At 41.4% G+C, this 24360-nt stretch overlaps 1 pseudogene; it reads left to right on the forward strand.

The window, feature by feature from the left end:
- Positions 1 to 20656: 20656 nt before the first annotated feature.
- LOC101979526 lies at positions 20657 to 23218 on the forward strand (annotated as a pseudogene).
- Positions 23219 to 24360: the final 1142 nt, after the last annotated feature.

Genomic DNA, 24360 nt, shown 5'->3' on the forward strand with positions numbered 1-24360 from the left:
CTGTCCTGGAACTAGCTCTTGTAGACCAGGCTGGTCTCGAACTCACAGAGATCCGCCTGCCTCTGCCTCCCAAGTACTGGGATTAAAGGCGTGCGTCACCACCGCCCGGCTTGCTCTAGCTTCTTATGGGCCAACTACTATATTACTTTAACCCATTCTATTAATCTATGTATCACCACATGGCAGTGGCTTACAGGCAAAGTTTTGGCATGTCTGACTCTGGTGGCAGCTCCATGGCAGCTCCCTGACTCCACCCTTCTTTCTCCCAGCATTCAGCCTAGCTTTCCCTGCCTACCTAAGTTCTGCCTTGCTATAGGTCTACAGTAGTTTCTTTAGTCATTAATGGTAACCACAGCATACAGAGGGGACTCCCACATCAAGTGATCACTCTGGCATCATCACTCTCAGAACTGATTTCAACCCACCAACCAGTGGCATTGCATCCTGCAGTTATACAAGTTCTCTCAGAATCAGGATGGGTCTGTGCTGTTTGCACTCAATCTTTAGACTTATAACTTACGTACACTCACACAAGACACCTCAGCCAGCTCTCCCAGCTTCTCACTGCTGTTGTGTAACAGTTTCCTCTGAGATGGAAGCATTCTTCCATCCAGCCCGACTCCCCTTCAGCAGGAAGGTAAACAACTCAAAATAGATACAAGAGTCCCTGAAAGTGACAAGAATTACCAGCTCCGATCTTCCCAAGAATGACCATACCAAGCTGCTGAAAGCCATTCTCTATCAAGTCAAGCTCTAAAGAAGACTGAGACCAGCACAGTTCCCAGGAACAGGAGAAGGTCAACTGAATCTCTTGAAAAGGGTCATGTCTCCAACCTGCTGAGCTGCCTGCAGCACTGTGCCCTAGGATCTCTGTGTTTGTGAGCTGTTGCCAGTGCTGGAGTGGGCTTTGGTGGCGCAAGTGTGCTTGAATCATTTCTATTCCTATGAGTAACCCCTCACCAGTATTCCTGGAAACCCCAGCTTAACTCATTGGTTCATCTCATGGCAATAATAAGTAATATTAAGTGGACTTGTGTGATATACACACCTTGGTCTGTTGTGGACTCTATTAGGCATGAGTAGACTGTATTGGATCTTACTAAGAAAAGTTTTGTCTTACAATTATTTACTGATTTACATAAAAATCTATCAACTATTAACATGTAAGGCAAATAAAAATAACTTTCAGATACCTTAGAAAGAGCATATTTGTCCAATACAGACTGAGAATTAAGAAAGTGCAATAATTATAACCTCCAAAGATCCCATAGACCCCCGTTCCTCAAGCATCTGAGGCTATTAGTTCCTCTTGTGTGAGTTCATAAGTACCGCAGCTGTGTTGTGGCCATCGCATTTAGGAGGAATCCTTTTATGTTGCTTATCAAAATGCTTTCATGCCCAAGAGATCTCATTTTCTTCAGTCTTAAAGAAAATGGCTTCAGCACCATATTCTGGGGGGATATATAATTTAATACATATTGTGCATTGCATTTGTATTGAAAATTATTTTGTTTGGACTTCTATCTCTACAGTCCTTCTACCTCCAAAGCAACAACTTCTTTGGCATTTATTGGTTTTTACCATTGAGGAAATGAACAGGAAACCCAGTCTTTTGCTCACCTTATCTCTTAAATTTGTCTTCTTTAGTTCACAACATGCATGAGGATATAGTTAAGTCTAATAACTCTGTCAAAGAATTCACAAGCGTGCTAATTGTGTGTATGAAAACAGGAGATTTCAAGTAATACTTTCAGGATCATTGTGGTTAGCTTCTGACAGAATTAACCATATATCAAATCCCACATGTGAAGAAGTTGATTGGGATGGGAAAGTTGAAACCCTGTCCCCATTGCTTCAGTCTCCGATGTGCGGGTTAGTGAAAGGAGAATGCGGAATATATGCATGTGTGTCCCACATGACTCAAAAGCGAATACTCATGGATTTTATAAGACATCAACATTTACGTTTTGAAATAGGAGTGATAAAAAATCAGACAGATCTTACAGATTGCAATTTTTCTATATTTTCTAATAATTGATGGAATGTGATATATTGTTTTATAAACCAGATAAAATCTTTTCCATTAATACTTGTCAGGCTGGTGCTCAACAAAGCTTAGATCTTAGAACCAGATCCATACTTACCATCTTCCTCATATTGTTGCTGTGTTCTGTGTCCATCAGCTTACCTATGGACCATTTCACTCTATCCTGAGACACCATCACAGGTTTCTTTATCTGCATCAGCTCTCCCCCAAGTCAAATATCTTGCCCTTGTTATGATCATTTTGATGAATTACCTAAGCTGGACCTGGATAGGGATAGTGACAACAGATGATGAAAAAGGTATTGAATTGCTATCAGAGATGAGAAAGGATATGCAAATTAGCAGAGTCTGTTTAGCCTTTGTAAATTTGATTCCAGAACTCACATTTATACAGTTTTACAACAGGAATATATTATCATTATCTAATTGTGATGTCAACAGCATTATTGTTATCATATATGGTTATCATATATTAGTGTCACCATTGACACTAATTCTCTTCCAAATTTGAAGCTCCTAATTTTGAAAAGTTTAGGCACATAGAAAGCCTGGGTCATCCCCTCAAAGTTGTATTTTATCACTAATTATAGAAAAGTCATCTCTGACCCATTCCATGTGACTTCTCTGTTTCATATAGCTGTAATAATTTGTGGATTTAAAACTTTAATTCAGACAATGAAGCCTTGAAAATACCCAGAGCACATTTCCTTTGGAATGCTGGGGTGGCTGAATTTTTCATTTTAGTCTCTAATTCTCCTTATAACACACTGAGAAACTGTACGCCAACAATGCATTGGAATGGTTCAGCGGTCAGAGTTTTGGTGTGGCCATGAGTGTGCAAGTTAGAATAGGTACAGTGTTGTGTATGCTGAGGTCGACTCCCTCCATGAGATGCTTCTTCGGCTATTTGATACCCTGCTATGGCAAATCAAGCAAGGACAACACACTGATTTGTGGAAGGTAAAATGTCCTTCAACAGCTGCTACTTGTTGATATCCTTGACAGCCTTGAATGACCACACAGTGTTCAATGGGAACATGTACAAAATGTTCTCAAGAGTAGGATCACTACAATTCTTTACTACTTAGAACTCTGGGGGTGAAATACACTATCAACAAAAAAGAATTGTCTAGAAACAAAATTTGTGAATGAGTAGTAGTGATTTTTATTTTTTTAGCCAGACATACTTAACATTATGCCCAATCCCTTACAATGTTGGTAAATAAACAAACTATTTCCTCCTGAAATGCTTTAGTTGGATCAGGAGCAACCTTCCTCTTTGTGCGTCCCTCAAAGGCTTATCTGTGTTACAGAGAGTTTACAAATGTATTCTAAAGGAAGTCTTCAAATTACATCAGTTGTGGAGCCCTTTCACATTTGTGCCTGATGAACTAAGAACACCTATATAGAAGCAGGCGTTTCTCATATCATCTTTCTATTTTTAATTGGGCATTTTCATTCATAAATGGTGTATCTCTTTTAGGTACAGCAAATTCTGAAGGGCATACAATTTACTAAGCCTATTGGAAATCATACGAATAGAAGCCATAAAGAAAATACAGATGCAGAATATAGTATTTTCCATGTTTTGAATTTTACATTTTGCTGAAAGTGGAAATAATGCAGTTTCACCCATATTTTCATCAGGGTGAGCAACTGCATTTACCTGAAGACATGCTAGAGTGGTCTAAAGTGTGCATCAAGGTCAGTTATACCAGAGGGTAATGATTTACACTAGACGTATGCTGCCAAAATCTTGAGATGCACCCTGTGTCTCCTAAAGCCTTATACAGTGTAGTATAGTGCTTTCAAACATTCATTTTTGCTCCAATTTTTCCTAAACTTTTTGGTTTCAGTAAGCATTATATTGTCATTATTTTTAGAAATTTTTATATACATAACTAGATATATTCCATGGAAATGACCATTTGATACATTCACAGGTATAGAAAATGCATTTTTTTCTCTTGTAGCAGTGATAATTTAGCAAAGGGATCAAGAACAATGGGAATATCCACCGAAACAACTAACCTGGGCTAGTGGGAGCTCACTGACTCCGGACTGACAGCAGGGGAACCTGTAGATAAGACCAAACTAGGGCCCCTGAATTGGATGTGGGTGGCAGTTACATGGCTTTGGCAGCCTGTGGGGGCACTGGCAGTGGGTCCATGATTTATCCCTAGTGCTTGAACTGGCTTTTTGGAGCCCATTCTCTTTGGAGAGATACCTTGCTCAGCCTAGATATAGGGAAAGGGCCTTGGTCCTGCCTCAGAGTGATGTGCCAGGCTTTGTTGACTCCCCAAGCATGGGAAGTCTTACCAACTCTGAGGAGTGGATGGGGAATTGGATAAGGGGAAGAGAGGGGAGGGGGAGGAGAGAGTGAGAACTGGGGTGGGTATGTAAACTGAGAAAAGATTATTTAAAAAAAATAAACAGAAAACACAATTATGTTAGAGAGATTAAAATAGAACAATTAAATGAAGAGATAATCAACTTAACTGGGATTGACATAATGGCAAGTATTATCTTGATAATTCTTGTTTATCTCTAAAAATGTTGGTTGATGTAAGTGCCAAGATAGAGACCATAGAAAAACTTAATAAAGAAGATCATAGAGGCTGGGCTGTGGGGACACACGCCTTTAATCCCAGCACTTGGGAGACAGAGGCAGGTGGATCTCTGTGAGTTCAAGCCCAGACTGGTCTACAAGACCTAGTTCCAGGACAGGCTCCAAAGCTACAAAGAAACTCTGTCTCGAAACCCCCCCCCAAAAAAAAAGGAAAAAGGGAAAGAAGATCATGGAGATATTCAAATCCAGACAGAGGAATGTAATGGAGAAACAATTTCAGCAGAGCATTATAAGGTTAGAGAGGAATAGCCTAGGGTTTTCAAACAACCTTAGTATATCCAGCAACCTTACAGGAATTGCCAAATTACAGATATCCCCAAGACTCTGTAAGAGTTGAATGGACTCCTGTGGCAATGTTAGATTTAAGGAGATCAAGGAAGCAATAGTCTCACATGGCATGTATTCACCTTTCAAAAGGCAGATGTTAAACTCGTGGTCAACTTGTAGTGGAATTGCCCCTAAAGACTGAAGAGATTGGTTACAACAGTCTTGCAGCCTGGTCCACAATTACAATGAAGGACCTGGTTGAAAGAAGAGGATAAGACCACTGAACAACAGAGTAGAGCTACAGATACGGAAATCTCCCAAGATAAACTTCTTGGAGAAGGAGATTATGCTAATATAGAAAGACAGTCTGTATATGATGGCCACATCCTGGATTCATACCATGGCGCAGCTTTGGATGCTTGGCACAAAATTAAAGAAGTAGAAAAGAAGATTTAATTATTTACTAAAATCATACAGGTCCCCAAAGAAACATTAATGGATTTCTTACAAAGATTAACACCAGCAGTAAATAGAATGATACAAAATTCAGAAGCTAGACAAATAATAATTTAATATTTGCTTTGAAAATGTTAATACTCGATGCAAATGGATAATTAGATCTTTAAAGGCAAGATCAGTGCCCTTAGAGGAATGGATCCAAGGTATAACAAATGAGTCCCATGACCGTGATAATGCTTGGATAGCAGAGGTGATTTCCAGAGGTTTGAGAAAAAAAATCAAAATGTCAAGTGTTTCAACTGAGGCAAACAAGGTCACATAAAAAGGGATTGTAAAGTCTAGTTTCCTGAGTTCTCTATATATTTTGGAGATCAGACCTTTGTCTGTTACGGGGTTGGTAAAGATCTTCTCCCAGTCCGTAGGTTGCCTTTTTGTCTTGGTGACAGTGTCCTTTGCTTTACAGAAGCTTCTCAGTTTTAGTAGGTCCCATTTATTCAATGTTGCCCTTAAAGTCTGTGCTGTTGGGGTTACACATAGGAAGCGATCTCGGCACGGGGTTTTGATCCTACTTAATGTGCTGGCTTTGCGGGAGCCTAACCAGTTTGGATGTTCACCTTCCTAAATATAGACGGAGGGGGGAGGACCTAGGACTTACCACAGGGCAGGGAACCCTGACTGCCCATTGAACTGGAGAGGGAGGGGGAGAGGAGTGGGGGGAGGGGGAGAAGGGTTGGGAGGAGGGGGGGAAGGGTGGGAGGAGGGGGAGGGAAATGGGAGGCTGGGAGGAGGTGGAAACTTGTTTTTTTTTTCTTTTCTCAATAAATAAATAAATAAAAGGGATTGTAAACAGGGAATTTGATATTACAGCAATCGTTTTCATACTTTAATTTGTGGGATTTATTTCTCCCAATCTGTCAAACATGTAGTTAGCTCTATTTATATGTTCTACAGCTATTTTAATTTCACAGGACTTACCAATACATTCTGGTTTATATTACTCTGGTTTGTGACTTTCAATGGTAAATTGAGGGAGCTATGGCAGAAGCAGCTCTGAGCTATTTGAAAACAAATTTGTAAAGTAAATTCTTCACTGCTTCTCCTTTAACTGCTAGAAATAAGGATGCTGTGAAGCGTCCATTGGTGAATTAACCAGGAAACATTGGGCTTCAAGAGCTGATAGCAGCGCACAGTTAGTTGTAGGTATTGAGGAACCACCTGTGACATTTTCAAGTGCAGATTTCCCTTTTCACAGCTGAGCTGGACTTCCGTTGGCTTCAAGACAATTTACCTCTTATTAAAGTAATGATCTCGTTTGCTATGGGATCCAGAACAACATTGTTTAAGATATGCAACTAAATTGTCCTAAGCCTTTGTAAGTTTTCCCTCAAATGCTTTTTGCAGATTGGGCTAACAGCCTAAACTCTATGTGGAAACTATGAAGAGCACTCTGTGTTGTGGCGCCGTGTGTGCAGTCTCGCCTTGCATTTTCTGCTAGCGTTCTTCTTAGGTCTTAGAAAGACCATGCCCTCGCAGTGGCTGCAGAAACTGCAGCATGCAGCATGTCTCACTTTCTCCTCTGCAGCTGATGTTCTGAAACTCATGCTCCACAAGTGCCAACTTCCAGAATTTATTTATATTTAAAAAAAACTTTCAGGAAAAAGTCAAACTGTAGACATTGGGAAATTTCTTGAGATACAAGGCTGCCAAAGCCAGTATTACAAAGTCCTCAGTCATGTGTGCATGAATGTTAAAGGAACCCCAGATCAGGGCAGTGTACACTTCTCAGGCCCAACTCTAAGGAAAGCGCAATGATCATTCCTAATGTGATTGCAGCTAAACCTTGTAGCAGGAGCAGGAATCATTTTACTTGTTAGTTGCTGAAAAATCACTAAGCAAGGTTGTTCACACAATATGTCTGTCTTTGTTTTCCTCAGGATCATTAAATCTGAATCTTCTGAGCAAAACCCTGCTCTAGGGGAAATTATCACTGCCAGAGTTCCTCCATTCTGTAATGTTCCATGTAACTGGAATAGTTCACTTCTCACAGCAGCAATTATTTTATACGTGCCTTGGATTAAAACAAAATTTATTTTAAAACATTAATGTAATTTTATGATGCCACTTTTAAAAGAAATTGTAATTATGTGATTGCTGATAGATTTGTGTAATACATCGTTTCTGTTATAATTATTTGAATGCTTTCTTTAGCGTAAAGTTACAGACAATATCCAGTATTTTGTCACGTATTGAAGGCACATAAGTGTTTTTCAGAACATCATGGACCAGCCATTCAGTTCCTGGAATGCTTATTTGGAATCAGATTCCAAGGCTCCATTCCAATCTAGCCACATCACTAATCGTGTGGGGCTTCAGAGTGTCCACTTCACAGACACCACAGACATAGCACACTGACAGCTGAGAACCACTAAAATGAGGAGTCGGAAAAGGTGTGTGTGGTTGGTGTTTGTTGGCTCGAAGCTCTCATTGAGATCAGCAACTCTGCTGGTTCTTCTGTGCTTGTTACTGTTTGTTTTGTTAAAGTTCGTTGTTCATCGGCAACTACAAACCTACTCCAGGTTGTTAGCTGACCTCTTGGTGCTTCAGTGATGACTTTGAACCTTGTAGAATCATCTTTGGCTCATGGCGAACCATAAGCATGGTCACCATGAAGCCTTCTGCTGGAGCTGTGACCTTCTGATTGTCTCCAGTTTTTACCTCAGGCAGCTGTACATGTTGATAGCTTGAGGACAATGGAAAAGACTCGGATCAGGGCTTGATCACCTGCTCCACTACAGAGAATCGGTCTCTGTAAAGAACTGATTGGTCACCGGGGTCTGATGCTCTCTCAGTGCCCATGTGCTGGCTGGAGAAAGATAATGAACAAATTAGTCATTGGGAATTTTGTATTTGTCAGATTTAGGGTGAGGTCAGCTCTTGCAACTTTTTAAAATCTGTATGTTGCCCATTTTAAGATATTTCCTTTATGATGTTAATGTTTAAATGGGACTTCTACCCACTGTCAGTTTCAACTATATAACATTTTGTCAAGTTTTTTTGTTTGTTTTTGTTTTACTTTTCTGATTGTTACTTGATGCTAGGAGGAATTCAAGAAATATCAATGACTTTATTCAAATAAAAGAAATATTTTAGTAAAAAATAATAAAAAATGAAACAGTTTTTTGCATGTTATAATATAAAGTATATTACAGGTATAGCATACAATCTTATAGACCAAGAAGTTATAGAAAGATCAAAAAACTCTAACGGATGATAAAGACCCCCAGAAATTGATTGCATAATGCTTTATTAGCTTTGAATTTTCTGAATGCTACTGAGAAAGGAGTGACAGGTACAGAGAGACATTGGATAGTACAAAAAACTACAAAATTAAGTAGTCAGTATACTATAAAGATGTACTGGCCTCAGAATGGAAATAAGAGTTCTTACCTCTACCAAGACACAGACAGACAAAGGGCCAATCCTTTCCTCAATATGAGTGCAGACTGCAGTGCTCTCTATCAAACCTCTGGCTGCTCTGCACCTCAGACTCATTCTGCCTTATATTCCTCTTTCTGACAAGCCAAATTACTCTTGTCTGTACGGCTGAGATGAAAGGCATGGGATTCTAAGTGCTGGGGCCACCTTTGTGTGAGCTCTCTAGTGGCTTGGTTGCTTTGCTTTTCTGATCTTCAGCTTAAATCCCAATATCTGTCTCTGGATTGTTATTATTCATGCTACAATCCTAAGCATAGGAAACCTCAAAGCCTACCCCACAGTGAAACACTTCCTCCAACAAAGCCATATCACTCCAACAAAGTCACACCTACTATTAGTGCTACTCCCTATGAAATTATGGGGGTCAATTATTTTCAAACTGCCATAACCCCCTACTAAAGTTAAATCAAGATCAGGTAATTAACTTAAGCTGACGTATAATTCCAATGAAAGAGATTCAGTTATTGAAAGTCTCCCATCCAATGAAAGCCCAGGTCCAGGTAGTTTTAGTACAGAAGTCTACCAAATTCTCAAAAAGTTAATGCCAATACTCCTCAAATTATTCCACAAAAGAGAAGCAGAAGGAACACTGCCCAATTCTTTTATGAGGCCACAGCTGCTCTGGTACTAAACCAGAAAAGAAGATCCAACAAAGAAAGAGAATTAGACTAATTTCCATTATGAACATAGATGCAAGAATTCTCAATAAAATATTTGCAAAGCAAATCCAAGAACACACCAAAAAGATCATCCACCATGATTAAGAAGGTTTCATCTCAGAGATGCAGGGATGGTTCAATATGCATAAATTAATAGAAGTAATCCACCATATAACAAACTGAGAGACAAAACCTACTGTTCTATTAAAGGAACATAGCCATTAAATGACTCCTAATGACATTCTCATATACTCGTAGATCAGTGTCTTGCTCATCCCTCACCAGGGAAGCTTCCTCCTGCAGCAGATGGGAACAAATACAGATGCCCACAACCAGTCAATGAGCAGAGAATGAGAAACCTTGGAACATTCAGCCATAAATTGGATTTTCTCTATCAAATCCCTTCCTCAGGAACTCTGCAGAGAATGAGGCAGAAAGAGTGTACAAGCCAATGTCTTTTAGAGCTTGGAACATGTGAATTCACAGAAAGTGTAGCAGCATGCACAGGGCCTGCACAGGACTGCAGGAACTGGAGTACAGGAGCTAGGAGAAGTGCACACATGCCCCTATCCCTAGCCCAGAAGCTATCTCCAATTGGTAACCACTTTCAACTGAAAAATTAGTTTTCTCTAAGGGAGTTTCACTGGGAAAACAAACCACTCTTAAGGGTAGGCCCCATGGCCAACAATAGATGACCAACACAACTCAGCCACATTTTTGGAAGTTTTTTTGTATCATGTTAAGTCAGGGTTTGGGGATCTTTTTAACCTTTCAAGTCCTTTGTGTATATATTGTGGCTTTGTTTGTATGGGATTCCTGTGTGTGTGAAGGAGTGTGTCTATGTATCTATATGTATTTCACAAGCTTTCTCTTCAACTCTTTTTCTTCTATGTTTTGTCTTATTTCAAATTGTGTTTGATCTTATTTTATTTTATTATTATTTCTTAGAGCCTGAATGTTTTTAATGAGAAACAAAAAGAGTGTGGATCTAGATGGAAGGAAAAGTGGGAAGGAACTGGATGGAGTTTGGGGAGGAAAAACTTTTTTCAGAATATATTGTATGAAAAAATATCTATTCTCAATAAAAGAACAAAAAAAGAAGACTTGCCAGGCAGTGGTAGTGCATGCCTTTAACCCCAGCACTCAGGAAGTAGAGGCAGGAGGATCTCTGTGAGTTCGAGGCCAGCCTGGTCTACAGAGCAAGTTTCAGGACTGACTCCATACCTACTTAGAAGCCCTGTCCTCCCCCCCAAAAAAAAACAAAAACAAAAACAAAAAAAACAGAGAGAAGACTCACCAAGTCTATCTTTAGGGTACTCTGTGAGGTGTTAGTTAGGAAGCGGTAAATATGATCCAAATACACTGTACAAAATAATAAAATAGCTAATTATTCAAATGAGGAAAAGGGAAAATGATTTTTGAGTATATAACTCTCAAAAACAGTCCCAGAGCCAATTTCACATGTAGTGGGAAGGGCCACATGTTCATCCCGGCCACCCAGCTAGCTTAGACCCAAAATAATCACACAGAAATTATTAATTAAATCACTGCTAGGCCCGTTAGCTCTAACTTCTTATTGGCTAACTCTTACATATTAATTTAAACATAGTAATTTAAATTAATTTTTATTAATTTGTTTATCACCACGAGGCTGTGGCTTACTGGCTAAAGTTCTACCCGGCATCTGTCTCCATGGCATCTCTCTCCGCCTTCCTAAGTTCTGCCCTATCAACAGGCCAAGGCAGTTTCTTTATTCATTAACCAAGAAGCAACATAACAGAAGGACCTCCCACACCACTCACATCTCTTCCTCCTTTTATAGATAAAAGGGTTCAGCATGGGGTTCACCACTGCACACATAACTGAAGCTATCATGTCTTTAAATTAGGGGTTACTTAAGGAAGAAAAGAAATAAATCATTTTAAGAGTCCCATAGTGAGAAAGTACTAGAAAGAGGTGGAAAGCCACAGGTGGATAGAACTTCACAGGTCTTAGTGGAGGGGACCCTTAGGACAGTAGCTCCAGTGAAGACATAAGAACCCAAAATGGTATCCAGTGGCACAAGAGTCAACACTCGCCCCTCAGTAAAGACCACTATCCCATTGCTTAAGAAGGGCAACTTCAAGGGCTTATTGAGTTCATAAAACATGTAAGGGATAGACGGGATAGGAAGGAGTTTATAACAAGGCATGTATACAAGAAATGTATCAACACCTATTCACACAGAGCTCCTCCCTCATCATAAAAGTGTAGTACAGTGAGTGGCATATAGCCACATATCTATCATAGACCACCACTCCAAGAAGCAAACTGCTAACATATAAAAAAAAAGAAAGAAAAAAAGATACATTTGAAAAACACCCCTCACAAGGAATGCTTAGGTGTTGAGTCTGAATGATCCTGAGTATCTCTGGGGCAGTGACTGGTAAGGAAGAGATGCCCATGAAGGCCAAGTGGCTGAGGTAGAAGTACATGGGGGTATGGAGGAGCAGGATGATGAGCAGGTTCCCTAGTACTGTGGTCAAGTACATGACCAGCAACAGGGTGAAGAAGATGCCCCATTGCTCTGGTCTGATGAGGAGCCCCAGGATGAGGAACTCAGATCCCCTGCTCTGGTTCTTCCTCTTCATACTGCTCTTGTCTCTGTTGGAAATGAAAGAGAAGGAACTCTTTACCCAATTGACACAACAGACACATGCTTTTTCTCAGGAGACTGACTGCATCAAAATTCAGACAAACTATTTGCTTTACTGTCTGAATCTTAAATTCTGAACACAAAGTTTTATACCCAGGGCAAGCAAGGCTTCTTTCAGGACACAGTACAAATTTTTCGCTTACTCAGGTATGGTCCAAACAGTGCTTTTATCACAGGGAATGTAACAGATGGCAAGAGTCCTTCTTGAACCCTACATCCTATCAGCATCACACAGAATACCAAACAGGAGAGGAACGAAAACTCTCACCAACAAGATGAAAAGACCCCTTCCTCATCAGTACACTTCTGCAGCAGCTTAGGCAATGTTTCCTGTATGTGCCAAAGTTCTCTCTTCTTCAAAGAGATAATGTTATCTAGCTATGGGGATTTTAGAGAAATCTGTGCTAATACATGTAATAATCTTATCAACTTGACTCCTGCACATTATATCATTCATCCATGCCAGCTGTTGTAGTAGAGCATATTCAACAACAACAAAAACTTACTAGTAGATTCCAGGAACCCTGAAAAATAGGACAGTGAAATGGACATTAGGCCGGGCTCAGGTACTGCTATTTAAAAAAAAAATGCTAGGTGGTAGTGACATGTGCCTTTAATCCCAGCACTTGGGAGGCAGGGACAGGTGGATCTCTGTGAGTTCAAGGCAGCCTGATCTACAGAGGTAGTTCTAGGACATCTAGGACTTTTACACTCTGTCTGGAAAACAAAAACAAACAAAAAAATCATTAACCTTCTAGACTTCCACACTCCCTGGGCATGTAGAGACCCAGCTCCTAGATCCTGTACATCTGGACCATGTGGATTGGCTCCCTGCAGTAGCAACAGCAGTAAAAAATCTCTTCTCAATCTCTGTCTCATGTGTGCTCTCTCTGTCTCTGTCTCTCTCTCTCTGTCTCTCTCTCCTCACTTCTTCTCTCTCTGTCCAAATACACAGAAACAGACTTAAAAACTTGCCCCTGGAAGCTTCTCATGTCAAGAACTGAGAACTTTGTTGTACTGTATGGTTTTGAGGGTTTAGTAGAATCACAACCATCAGAATTGATCATAATACCATCAGATTGATCATAACTGATGCTGAATGAGCCCAGTATGGGCACTGATAAAATTATATTCTTAAATTTCATAGATTCATAGAACTAAATCTCAGGTGATTAAGCAGTTGGTCCAAGTCACTGAGGTGAGACTTGATGCTCACAATTCCTGATGACTTTTATATGAACAGATCCATGGTAGATACAATAATCAATGGAAGCCAAGGCATGGGGCTCATGATCTTGAAGCTAGCTAGCATCAGCTATGCAGCTCAAAAATCTTAGGGACTGAAACACACAGAGAGAGAAAGAAAGAGGAAAGTTAACTGGGTCTGAAACTATTTCAGAACTTCAAAGTCACACGGTGCCACTATTTAATTATCTGCCAACATACGTATACGTACTTAGAAGGACCCTATAGTTTATTGTTTATTCTAATGTTTGAGAGTAGATGGTTAGCTGTGTAATAATTATGTCAGTACAACAGTTCTATATCAAGCTTTTCCTGGGAAAACCAAAATGTACAGTCACATCACACATTACATTTGCAAGGAATATTTATGTGATTTAATTCCAACAGGGAGCAGAGATTCATGCATGCTTATAAAGCAGACATTGATTTTGTAATGTAGTTTACAGAAGTAGGATTTTCATTTTTGTTTTGTCCTTAGTGTGAAAAAGAATGTGAAGCCACACAGAAAGGCACACAATGTTTGATCAATCCTGATCTTGAGTGTTTCCTGGAATGCAGCTTGGAACTTTATCCAGTGAGAGTTGAATCACACATCACATATGGAAGCCAGGATAATGAAATCCAGGAAATGGCCATGGTGTCAAGGCTCTGGTACCTGGTAGATAAGGCTCTCTGAGAGCCTAGAGGAGCAGAGATTGCAGGCAGGTGATCATCTCAGTGAGAAAAAGAAACACATGGTAACTTAGACCTTCTGCTGATATCTGACAACCCCCTGATGTATATTAAATCAAACATCTTGAAACTCAAGCATCTCTGGAAGAAAATCTAGGGATTGGAGGTCAAATAAATAATCAAATTTGATCGTAGAATGGTCAAAAAAGATGTGCTGTGGAATAATGCTCTGGTACACTGTAAAGAGTTGTCACTTGTATTGGTTTAATAAAACACTGATTGGCCAGTAGTCACAAAGGAAGTATAGGTGGGGCAACCAGAGGAAAATTCTTGCAAGAGGAAGAGAGAGTCAGACATCATCCAGATGCAGAGGAAACAAGATGAGAATGCTGCACAGAGAAAAGGCTCCTAGCCTTGTGGCTAAACATAGACAAGAATTATGAGTTAATTTAAGTTGAAAAATTAGTCAAGTCCAAATAGATCAAAGCCAGCCACACTGAACCATATAGAAAAGAAAGTGGGAAGTACACTTGAACACATTGGCACAGGGGACCACTTCCTAAATATAACCCCAGAAGCACAGACACTGAGAGAAACAATTAATAAATGGGACCTCTGTAAAGCAAAGGACATAGTCAACAAGACAAAACAACAGCCTACAGAATGGGAAAAGACCTTCATCAATACCTTATCAGACAGAGGGCTAATCTCCAAAATACACAAAGAACTCAAGAAATTGGACACCAGAAGATCACATTATCCAATAAAAAATAAATGGAGTCCAGACCTAAAGAGAGAACTCTCAACAGAGGAATCTAAAATGGCTGAAAGACACTTAAGGAAATGTTCAACATCCTCAGTCATCAGAGAAATGCAAATCATAACAACTCTGAGATTCCATCTTACACCTGTAAGAATGGCCAAAATCAAAAACAGTCATGACAACTTATGCTTAGAGAGGTTGTGGGGAAAAGGGAACACTTCTGCATTGCTGGTGGGAATGCAAGCTGGTACAACCCCTTTGGATGTAAGTGTGGTGATTTCTCAGAAAACTAGGAAACAACCTTCCTCAAGACCCAATAATACCACTTTGGGGTATATATCCAAAGGATGCTCAATCATGCCACAAGGACATGTGCTCAACTGTGTTCATAGCAGCTTTGTTTCTCATAGCCAGAACATAAATGCCCCTCAATCGAAGAATTGATAAGAAAAATGTGGTACATTTACACAATGGAGTACTACACAGCAGAAAAAAATAACAAGAGCTTGAATTTTCAGGAAAATAGATGGAGCTAGAAAACATTATTTTGAGTGAGGTAATCCAGATACAGACAGACAATTATCACATGTACTCACTCACTCATAGGTGGTTTTTAAACATAAAGCAAAGAAAGCCAGCCTACAAACCACAATCCCAGAGAACTTAGACAACAATGCGGACACTAAGAAAGACTTATATAGATCTAATCTACATGGGAAGTAGAAAGTATAAAAGGACAAGATCTCCTGAGTAAATTGGGAGCATGGGGACCTTGGGGGAAGGTTGAAGGGAGGGAGGCAGGGCAGAAAGCAGAGAAAAATGTAGAGCTCAATACATATCAATAAAAAATGTATAAAAAGGGGGAAAAGGAAAAATTAGTTAATAATAATCCTGAGCTAATAGGCCAAACAGTTTATAATTAACATAAGCCTCTGTGTGTTTCTTTGGGACTGAATGGCTATGGACTGGGTGGGAGAGAAACTTCTGTCTGCAAAGATGACCTTTATTTATTTAAATCACCATTTATGTAAAAGAGGGAGCTGGACATACTCAAAAATGAAGAGGAAGGCCAGAGCCAGAGACCTCTATGGGTTCAGGTGCAAGTCTGGGACCTCCAAGGGAGTAGGCCAGAGCCAGAGACCTCTGCAGGACCAGGCCTAAGCAGGTCAGGGATATCTGTGGAAACAGGCCTGAGCCAGTGATCTGTGCTGCAGCAGGCCTAAGGCAGTGAACTCCATAGGATCAGGTACAAGGGAGCGAACACTGAAGGAGCAGGCCCAAGTCAGAGACCTCTGCAGAACTGGGTGAAAGTCGGGGACCTCCAAGGGAACAGGCCAAAGTCAGAAACTTGTGTGGGAAGAGGCTTGAGCCACCTACCTAAGGTAGAGCAGGCCCAAGGCAGTGACCTCCCCAGGAGCAGGCTTGAGCCAGTGACCCCACTGGAGCAGGCCTGACGCAACAACTGGCACAGAAGTAAGTATAAGGGAGTCACCACTGAGGGAAAAGGCATAAACCAGAGACTTTTGCTGGACCAGGCAAGAGTCAGTGACCTCTGCTGGAGCAGACCTGAGCCACCAACATCCACTGGAGCAGGCCCAGTCCAGTGACCTCTGCCAGAGCAGACCTGAGGCAGCAACTCTGCCAGAGAAGGCCTAAGACACCAACCTCATCAGAAACATCCCCAAGCAAGGAATTTCCATGGGAGCAGGCCCAAATGACATCCCATATTGCAGAGTGACCTTGGGAATGCTGAGTGACCTCCAAAGAACATGGAGTGACCAGAACCATGGCCCTGACTATACCATAAAGAGCAACCATCTGAGCCTTGGATCCACTGACACCTGGAAGATTAATCACCAGAGACACAGCCCCAACTATACTAATCAGAAGAAAAGATGGGCAGACAAGGTAAGAACACACACAACACCACAAAGAACAACATGACACGAATAAAAACTAGTAGCCCTACAACAGCAAGACTTGAACAACCAAATTTAGATGAATCAGAAGAAAATTACCTAAAAAATAACTTTAAGAGAATGTTTGAGGTCCTTGAAGAGGAAATGAAAAATTTCCTCAAGGAAATGGAGGAAAACACAAATAAAAATTGAAAGACATCAACAAATCCCTTTAAAAAAAACAGTCATCAAAAGACTTCCAACCAAAAAAGCCTAGGACCAGATGGTTTCAGCTCAGAATTCTACAAAATTTTCAGAGAAGAACTAATATTAACACTTCTCAAATTATTTCACACAATAGAAATGGAAGGAACACTGCCAAACACTTTTTATGAGGCTACAATTACCCTGATACACAAACCACATAAAAGCATTACAAAGAAAACGAATTATAGGCCAATATCACTCATGGTCATTAATGCAAAAATACTAAATAAAATACTGGCAAATCAAATCCAAGAACACATCAGAACCATCATCTACCATGATCAAGTCGGCTTCATCCCAGACATGCAGGGACGGTTCAACATACGAAAATCTGTCAATGTAATCCACCATATAAACAAACTGAAAAATAAAACCACATGATCATCTCATTAGATGCTGAAAAGGCCTTCGACAAAACACAACATCCCTTCATGATAAAGGTCTTGGAGAGAGCAGGGATTCAAGAAATATACCTAAGCATAATAAAGGCAATATACAACAAGCCAACAGCCAACATCAAACTAAATGGAGAGAAACTCACAGTGATCCCACTGAAATCAGGAGCACGACAAAACTGTCCACTCTGTCCATATCCATTCAATATAGTTCTTGAGGTCCTAGCCAGAGCAATAAGACAATAAAAGGAGATCAAGGGGTTACAAATTGGAAAAGAAGAAGTCAAACTCCCAATTTTTGCTGATGATATGATAGCTTACATAAGCAACCCAAAAAATTCTACCAAGAAACTTCTACAACTCATAAACAATTTCAGTCATGTATCAGGATACAAGATTAACTCAAAAAAATTAGGAGCCCTCCTTTACAAAGATGATAAATGGGCTGAGAAAGAAATCAGATAGCATAAACTATCTTGGAGTATCACTAACTAAAGAAGTGGAAGACCTGTATGGCAAGAACTTTAAATCTTTGAAGAAAGAAATTGAAGAAGGCACCAGAAAATGGAAAGATCTCCCATGCTCTTGGGTAGGTAGAATTAACATAGTAAAAAAAATGGCAATCTTACCAAAACTAATTTATATATTCAATGCAATGCCCATCAAAATCCCAGCAAAATTCTTCACAGACCTCAAAAGAATGGTAATCAACTTCATATGAAAAGCAAAAATTCCAGGGTATCCAAAACAATCCTATTCATAAAGGAACTTCTGGAGGCATCACAATTCATGACTTCAAACTCTACTACAGAGCTACAGTACTGAAAATAGCCTGGTATTGGCATAAAAACAGACAGGAGGACCAATGGAGCTGAACAGAAGACCCAGATATTAATCCACACACCTACGAACACCTGCTTTTGACAAAGATGCAAAATATAAAATAAAAAGAAGAAAGCATATTCAACAAATGGTTCTGGTATAACTGGATATCAACATGTAGAAGAATGAAAAGAGATCCAAATCTATTGCCATGGACAAAACTCAAGTCCAAATGGATCAAAAACCTAACATAAAGCCAGCAACACTGAACCTCATAGAAGAAAAAGTGGGAAGTACACTTGAACATATTGGCACAGGGGACCACTTCTTAAATAGAACCCCAGCACAGACACTGAGAGAAACAATTAATAAATGGGACCTCCTGAAACTGAAAAGCTTCTGTAAAGCAAAGGACATGGTCAACAAGACAAAACGACAGCCTACAAAATGGGAAAAGATCTTCATCAGCTCCACATCAGACAGAGGTCTGATCTCCAAAATATACAAAGAACTCAAGAAATTTGTCATCAAAAAAACAAATAATCATATAAAAATGGGGTGCAGACCTAAACAGAGAACTCTCAACAGAAGAATCTAAAATGGCTGAAAGACACTTAAGGAAATGCTTGACATCCTTAGCCATCAGAGAAGTGCAACTCAAAACATACACCTGTAAGAATGGCTTAGATCAAAAATACTGATGACAGCTTATGCTGAAGAGGATGTGGGGTAAAGGAAACACTCCTGCATTACTGGTGGGAGTGCGAACTGGTATAGCCTTTTTGGATATCAGTATGGTGATTTCTCAGAAAATTAAGAAAAATCCTTCCTCAAGACCCAGCAATACCACTTTTGGGTATATACCCAAAGGATGCATAATTGAACAACAAGGACATGTGCCCAACTGTGTTCATAGCAGCATTGTTTGTCATAGCCAGAACCTCAACCAAATGCCCCTCAACCAAAGAATGGATATGGAAAATGTGGTACATTTACTCACAGCAGGAAAAATATAATGACATCTTGAAATTTTCAGGCAAATGGATGAAGCTAGAAAACATCATATTGAGTGAGGTAACCCAGACCCAGAAAGACAAATATCATGTGTACTAACTCAAAAGTGGCTTTTAGACATAAAGCAAAGAAAACCAGCCTACAATTCACAATCCCAGAGAACCTAGACAACAATGAGGACCCTAAGAGAAACATACATGGGAAGTAGGAAAAGATACGATCTTCTGAATAAATTGGGAGCATGGGGACCATGGGAAAGAATTGGAGGGGAGGGGAGAGACAGGGAGGGGAGTAAAGAAAAATGTAGAGATCAATAAAAGTCAATAAAAAAAGAATGAAGAGAGAATGTAGTGAGGTAAAGTTTGGCAAAGGGTCTTAAAGGAGCCTGCCTCCTCTGTTACTGCCAAAAACAATCCCCCATAGACAGTTAAAAAATGACTCATGAGCTAATCTGCCATATTTTGCATGTTCATAACACATGTTGTAATAAATCCTTGGTCTTATCACATTTTACAGATCAGAAAATTAATTGAGCTTCTCAGGGTTCAATTCCAATGTCATGTCACTTTGAAAGATCAAAATTTGAACCAAGATGTGTGAGAGCAGAGCCCAAGAATTTAGCCACTATCATGGTCCCAAGATTGTAAATATGGCAGTGTTGAAATGACTTCAAGTCATATGGCCAAAAGCTGCCCATTTAGCTTAAGGAGGACCCAGCTGGGAGCTACCTAAAATAAGATAAAACAGCTTAAAAACACAAGTGTATACACAAATAAACATATCAATGCACCATAACTTTAGTTCCACATTAGATTAAAGTGGGCATGTTACTTAGTCACACATTTGTCTATGATCTGAATTCAGCCTAGGTGGAGACATGAATTTACACACAACTGATAAATACCACAATAGTGATCTCTCAAAAAGAAAAGTGCACTGTCGGGGCTAATGGCAGCCTGAGTGTGAGTGAGCGCCTGTGGGAGAAGGTGAGGCGCGGACGCGTGTGGGCAACGAGCAGAGCCTGCAGTGGTGGCCCAGTGCCCGTAGCAGTACGAGCGGCCAACCGCGCACGAGCCACGCTCCACAAGGGCGGACGCCGCTCCGCGTCCCCAGCGCGTCCCTCGGCTGTCGCTCGCCCGCAGGGACCGCCCGGTCTCCCCTGGATGTCCCCGAGGCCCGCGCGGGGCCTCCTGCCGTCGCCGCGCACGGCGGGCTGGTGCTGCGGCCGGCGAGTGTAGCTCGGGGGCTGTGGCTGCAGCTGCCGCGCAGCCCAGTCTCACCGCTGCCCTCGGCCCCCCACCCCAGCACCCCGGCCTCGGAGGCTGTGACAATGGGCTATGACTTTAAAGTGAAGCTGAGCAGCGAACGGGAGCGGGTCGAGGACCTGTTTGAATATGAAGGCTGCAAAGTTGGTCGAGGCACTTAACGGGCATGTCTACAAGGCGAAGAAGAAAGATGGGAAGGACGATAAAGACTACACTTTAAAACAAATAGAAGGGGGGCTGGAGAGATGGCTCAGAGGTTAAGAGCATTGCCTGATCTTTCAAAGGTCCTGAGTTCGGTTCCCAGCAACCACATGGTGGCTCACAACCATCTGTAATGGGGTCTGGTGCCCTCTTCCTGACTGTAGGCATCCACATACTGAATATTGTATACATAATAAATAAATAAATATTTAATAAAAACAAACAGAAGGAACTGGAATCTCTATATCAGCATGCAGAGAGATAGCATTACTTGGAGAGCTTAAGCACCCAAACGTCATCTCTCTTCAGAACTGTCTCATGCTGATCGCAAGCTTTCTCTTTGACAATGCTGAACATGACCTCTGGCATATGATTAAGTTTCACAGAGCTTCAAAAGCCAACAAGAAGCCAGTTCAGTTACCTCGGGGATTGGGGAAGTCACTGTTGTACCAGATCCTAGATGGGATTCATTATCTTCATGCCAACTGGGTGTTACATAGGGATTTAAAACCTGCTAATATTTTAGTTATGGGTGAAGGTCCTGAGCGAAGAAGAGTAAAAATTGCTGACATGGGCTTTGCCCTATTATTTAATTCACCTTTGAAGCCTTTAGCAGATTTGGATCCAGTGGTTGTAACATTCTAGTACCAAGCTCCAGAATTACTCCTTGGAGCATGACATTATACCAAAGCAATTGATATTTGGGCTATAGGGTGTATATTTGCAGAACTACTAACGTCAGAACCAATATTTCACTGTCGACAAGAGGACATCAAAACTAGTAATCCTTATCACCATGACCAGCTGGGCAGAATATTCAATGTAATGGGATTCCCTGCAGATAAAGATTGGGAAGATATTAAAAAAGATGCCCAAACATTCAACATTAATTTAAGATTTCAGAAGAAATACGTACACCAACTGCAGCCTTATCAAGTATATGGGAAAGCATAAAGTTAAACCTGATAGTAAAGCATTCCACTTGCTTCGAAGTTGCTCACTATGGACCCAATAAAGCAAATTACCTCAGAGCAGGCCATGCAGGACCCCTACTTCCTAGTGAAAGACCCCCAAGATGGGCTGCCTTTCAGTCTGGAGAGACCCTCCCAAGGAACAGCGAGTCCACTCATGCGGATGCAAACAGCAAGAGGTTTATTGGGTGGGCACAGGTACCTGTGGGCGACAAATCCTTTCGGAGGACTTGCGCACCTTCAGGTTGGGGCAGTGGGTTTTTATGGGGTAGGGCAGCAAAAGCGCTGGTACAGAAGCGAGAAGCGTAGTTACAGGGTTTTCATTGGTCAGTTTGAATGTGGCCGAGCTCAGAGCGGGGCAAGGTCCCTAGTTTCCGAGAATTCAGCCGTGGGCTGCCTTGGCTCTTATCTAGGGGAGACAGGGTTTCCACCGTCCCCCGACGCCCAGCCACATTCTTGGTATTCCCCCGGTCCTCCCCCTGGCCCAAGCCACAGGGGTCCCTATCTCGTTTTGGCAGCTTCTAAAACTGCCCTTTGTTTAAACCCTGGATATTAAGCCTTGCAAAATGGCATTTCAGGTGCTAAGTTGTTTAACAAACTTGGCGGGGGGTCTTTCAATAGGAAAGAGGGCAGCAGAAGCAGATTACAGAAGCAAATGCGTGGTTAGTGGTCAGTTGGAATGGGGCAAGGGGCATAGGTGGTTTTTCCTTTCCCAGCACAGATGTATGGCAGCAGATTTCCTGTTAATTGATGTCCTGTCTTATCCTATTCTATGGATATAGATAGCCTGCTTTACAGCCAGGGACCCTGACCTCACTCTGTACTTACATCTGTTCGTCAAAAAGCCTTGTGAAATGACATTACCGCAGCTTAGCTGGGATCTTTCATAGGAGGAATTGTTTCTTTTGTGACCTGCTGATATTCTAAGTTTGGCACATATGCTGGCTATAGGCATCCTGTTTCCCCTAAGCAGGCGGGATGTTCTCATGAGAGCAGGCCAGCTGCGGGTTCTGGGGGGGGGGGTGTCCAGAGGGTCTTTCACTAGAAGACCCACTTCCCACGTCAGATGTTTTTGCCAGTTGTCAGATCCCTTACCCCAAATGAGAATTTTTAACAGAAGAAGAACCTGATGACAAAGGAGACAAAAAGAACCACCACCACCAGCAGCAGCAGCAGCAGCAGCAGCAGCAGGGCAATAACCACACTAATGGAACTGGCCATCCAGGGAACCAGGACAGTGGCCACACACAGGGGCCACCCTTGAAAAAAGTGAGAGTTGTCTCTCCTACTACTACCTCAGGTGGACTCAACATGACCTCCGACTATCAGCATTCCAATCCACATGCTGCTTATCCCAACCCTGGACCAAGCACATCACAGCCCCAGAGCAGCATGGGATACTCAGCTACCTCCCAGCAGCCTCCACAGTACTCACATCAGACACATCAGTACTGAGCCGTGCTGGAGTCTGTCAGTGCACTGTTGCTCATACTGCAGGGCTGGCTGCAGCCCTCTGCGGGAGCTTGGTGTGGGCTGTTGATGGAGGAAGGTCATTGGTAATAAACAAACTGCCTTGGCCCATTTTGATAGGCCATCCCTTAGGTGGGTGGAGTAGGCAGAATAGAATGCTGGGAGGAACAGGAAGTGAGCTCAGACTCCATAGCTCTCCTCTCTGGGGCAGACGCCTCAGACAGAGGCCATGCTCCCCTCTCCCGGGCAGACGCCATGAAGCAAGCTGCCAGGTCAGAATGCTGAATCTTTCCTGGTAAGACTGATGCTACGCAGATTATTAGAGATGGGTTGATCAAGATATGAGAATTAGCCTGTAAGGGGTAGAGTTAATGGGCCAAGCAGTGTTTAAAAGAATACAGTTTGTGTGTTGTTATTTTGGGTAAAGCTAGCCGGTGGCGGGAGCTGGGTGGCGGAATGCAACCCGCAGCCCCTACAACAGGCCATGAGAATGTACTGTACAACCACATCTTCACAATGTCCAGTAGCCAAGTTCCACCAGTTGTCACAGATTGGGGTGGTAGCTTCCAAGTTGTACCTAAGTTTGGAGTTAGACTTGAAAAGAAAAGTGCTAGCACAGTTGTGTCGTGGGTTTGCTACTTCCATAGTTTACTTGACAGGGTTCAGGCTGACCAAGCGTAGTTTTCAGTGACAGTCTGTAGCAGTTGAAGCTGTGAAATGTGCTAGGGCAAGCATTTGTCCTCGTGTGTGGTGATTTTCAGTGTAACAGCGTTATCTGACCAATAGTACACAGAGATGTAAGGTTTAACTGGTACTTGAAACACAGATTATGTTAACAAAATAACTGAGACTTAAAAAATTATTTTGGTACACCTTTCTTTTTAGTGTCTTATCAATGGGTTGATTCATCTTCTACAGAGACCAGTGTTTTATGACCAAGAATATTGCTTGGATTGTTTTGAAAGTACAGAAGAACGACATAGTTTCTCCTGACAGGTTTCAGAACTCCCAAAGATTAATTTCCAACTTAGAGGTTTGTTTTTATTTTCAACCTATGACTTGACTGGTCTTAAAGCTGCTATTTGATAGTAATTAAATATCTTGTCATTGATGCAAACTAAAATGAT

The sequence above is a fragment of the Microtus ochrogaster genome, chromosome 4 (genome assembly GCF_000317375.1).
Source record: "Microtus ochrogaster isolate Prairie Vole_2 chromosome 4, MicOch1.0, whole genome shotgun sequence".
Taxonomy (NCBI): Eukaryota; Metazoa; Chordata; class Mammalia; order Rodentia; family Cricetidae; genus Microtus; species Microtus ochrogaster.